Source organism: Sciurus vulgaris (assembly GCF_902686455.1).
Source record: "Sciurus vulgaris genome assembly, chromosome: 8".
Lineage (NCBI taxonomy): Eukaryota > Metazoa > Chordata > Mammalia > Rodentia > Sciuridae > Sciurus > Sciurus vulgaris.
The window spans coordinates 70,759,454-70,763,008 of NC_136468.1; the positions used below are offsets into that span (position 1 = coordinate 70,759,454).

Sequence of the window (3,555 nt, forward strand, 5' to 3'; positions counted from 1 at the left end):
CCTCTTTACAAGCAGAATGAAATCTTCATTTTGTATCTGAGCAAATGAATCTCCTTTGCTGTACAGAACACATTTTGAGGTGTGTGTGTGTGCACATGTGCATGTGAGTGACCCTGTTCTAGCTGCATCTCTCATTTCTAGTCAAACACCATTACAGAAACTTGTCTACACCAAACCGTACTTTTCAGATCTTGAGGAGCCAGTAATGATAATAGCACTTACTATGTGCCAGGCATTGTTGTAAGCACCCTATATATTTGAGTCATTAAATTCTTGAATCGAACCCTCTGAATAGGTGCAACTGTTTCCATTCTAAACAGAAGAGGAAAGCAAGGTCCAGAGAGATCAATGAACTTCCCAAGGCCGAACCTTAAATAAACAGCAATTCTGGGATTCCAACCTAGTCAGACCATCTCAGGGCTCATGCCCTTTTAGCACTACCTCAGACTTCCTGTCTGCAGGCAGAAAAGGAAGTATTTCCTGGCAGTGTGGCAGATAAACTTGATTTCTGAGTGAGAGTGAAGGGGCTGATACACCACTGCTCATCCTGGTGTATGTCTTTAGGTTAATTTGGTCCCCAAATATCTAGTCCTTTGCAAAGGCAAACTATGTGGTCTGCTGGACCTGGGATCACAAGGTCATATTTGGTGACTCCAGCCCCTGAACATTTGTCATCTTTAGCCCATTGAGCTGCAGTGGTCTTTGAGAGACATGGATGTGCTGAAGACTGAAAAGTCCAGAGAGATCTAAGGATCCCTTATGACTTTTGTCATTTAGTTGAGAATTGGATCTGTTGTTAATTTTAGGAGTCTGTTTAAAATAATTGCAATAATTTTTTTTGTAAATATTTTTCAAGGTTTTATTGCAAACCAAAATTGGTTCATTGCACACAAAAAAAGTTGTGTGGTAGGAAGGAGGGATTGTACGTATTATAACCATGTTAATTACAGTACATTAAAATGGTCGTTTACATTACAAATAAGCCTGTAAGTTTAAATATACTAGTGTTATAACCCAATGTACAGACCTTCTTTATACAATACATACAATTATCAGGAATGCCAAAAAAAAAAATAATGCCCATTTTACAGGTGACATTTTAAACAATGAAAACACCAACAGCTTCAACAACTGGGGCATTGGTCCATAAAAACCCTTTCAAAAAATAGAAATATTTGTAGCAGCAATGCTTTCTTTTAAGCATCTGGATGCAAGTCATTGCAAGACCATTTCAATAAATTTTAGTTATTAACAATATCTTACAAAAAAAAACAGTCTACACATAAATTTATCTTCCAAATATGGAAGAAACAAACAATGTCCCACATTGTAGTGTCCTGCAAGTGTCACATTGATGCTTATAACAAAATCCATCTGTGATCAGGCATACCACACTCATACCATTGTTCACATAGTATATCCACAGGGAAAAATAAAGAACTGAAACACTCTGCGATAGGAAAAGCTTTGGAGCTAACACGATCTCAGCAGAAAAGGCACATTTCAGAATATTCATTATCACAGCCCAGACAGACCTACAGAAGGTCCTTCTTAGCTCAGTGTCTTCCTCCTAATGAGACCATTGTATCTGTCTAGGGCGGACTCTAATGCTCATTTCAGAGATAGCACCACGTTGGAAGGAAGAATAAAAATGAAAACCTCACGAGCTCACTGAGAGGAGGGTGTGCTCTTTGAAAAGCTTTCAGCAAAGTGTGCAACAGGATTGCCAAGCTTCCAGAGATGGGCAAATTCTCTTTTAAGATGTCCTGTCAGCTGGTAAGCTCTGCCAAAAGGCTAACTAAAACATTTAAAACACACATGAAATCCTTCAAAACCATCCCTAAGACTGTTCAGAGGAAAGAGTCCATGGGAGGTGCATATGAAAAGCCCAGGAAAGCCTCGGCAGCTTCCTTCACACTGGCTGTGATGAGTGAGGATGCCGTCAGGGGACCTGCCAATGGAGTTGGGGACAGGCTCTTCAGTAAACTCGGGATCAAAATGCCGCAGGTCACTGGGCCCACTCATAGTTGGGTTAAAAGGAGGCGTGATCTTATTAATGAGATCGTCCCAGTTAATCAGGGACAAGAAGATGTGATTCTTAATCTCCATAAAGTCGTCCTTGGCACCCAGCCTCTTAGTTCTGTCCTTCTGCAGGAGGCCCTCCAGGAGGTGTCTTGCAGAATTCGTAATATTTGGTTTCAACTGGAGGGGCTTGTTCAGAATGTTATCGTACATCTCGGCTGTGTTTTGACTATAAAAAGGAGGCAGGCCATTACAGCATCTCGTATAAAACAGCCCCCAGTCACCACCAATCCACTGTCCTGTCATAAGGCTGCTTATGAAGTACCTCGGGTGCAAGATACTCGGGTGTGCCACAGAAGGTGGGTGTCGTGCCATTGTGTTCAATGTTTTCCTTGCAGAGTCCAAAGTCAGTAAGGACAATGTGTCCCTGTGAATATAGCAAAATATTCTCTGGTTTTAAGTCTCTATAAACGATGTTCAGAGAGTGCAGATAACCCAAGGCACTGGCTAGTTCAGCAGCATAGAAGTGAGCCCGTGGTTCTAGGAAGCAGCACTCCCTCTGGAGATGGTAGAACAGCTCTCCTCCATTAATGTAGTCTAGGACAAAGTACAGTTTGTTGGCAGTCTGGAAAGAGAAGTGAAGGCCCACCAGGAAAGGGTGTTTCACATTCTTCAGTAGAACATTCCGCTCCGACATAATATGCTTCTCCTCCTTCTTTTTCAGGATTGCTTTCTTCTGCAAAACTTTGCATAAAATGCTTCTTTTGCCTTGTGTCTTGCTAGAAGAACCTTTCCAAAACTGCCCTTCCCAATTACTTTCAAGAAGTGAAAGTCAGATGGTTTAGCATGAGGATTGGATGATGGACCAAGGATGATTCGTTGAGAAGGACTTGGTGGAGGAGAAGGGTTGGCATTCATAAGCTTGGGTTCCTGAGGTTGGGAGACTTTCAAAATGGACTGAACTTCAGGGTGTTTGCACGCATAGGAGTTATTGGCAATCTTCTGAATAAAGTCGTTCAGGCTCATTCTCCTCTGTTTCATGAAAGTTTTTCAAAACAGCAGTTGGAGGAGAATTAGTGGTGTTTCCAGAATTAGTGGTGACTTTTTCAGTTATGTCTCAACATTTATGATCTGCAACAATTTTTGAAAATTTCTCTCTGCAAACATGTGTGCTATTTAAAAAATTGGTTTATTTGGGGACACCCTTTTGTCTCCTTATAATTTTGAGGCATAGATGGCTGCCCCATTACTATGTTTTGAAGGAATCTATAAGATCATGACTACACAATACATGTCTCACTGCACCTCTGTGATGTTCTTCTTTTTTCCTCTCTGGTCCTAAACCCTCACCATTGAAGTCACTACTTTTATTAAACAACAAAAGCACACTGCCTTTGGAAGAGCATTATACAAATCCAAGTGGGATGCACCATGAGCCTCTTGTAAGGATGAAGTTCTCCTCTTGACATTGGCAGCAATTAGACTTAGGGCCTGAGTTGTGACCCAGCCTTAGTAACTGTGTGTCCACCATTT

General features: G+C 41.3%; 1 pseudogene across 1 annotated transcript; it reads right to left on the bottom strand.

The window, feature by feature from the left end:
- Positions 1-824: 824 nt before the first annotated feature.
- Positions 825-3,087, bottom strand: LOC306667994 (serine/threonine-protein kinase Sgk1-like; annotated as a pseudogene). Its single transcript has one exon. The product of its transcript is annotated as a serine/threonine-protein kinase Sgk1-like (transcript).
- Between the last annotated feature and the right edge of the window lie 468 nt (positions 3,088-3,555).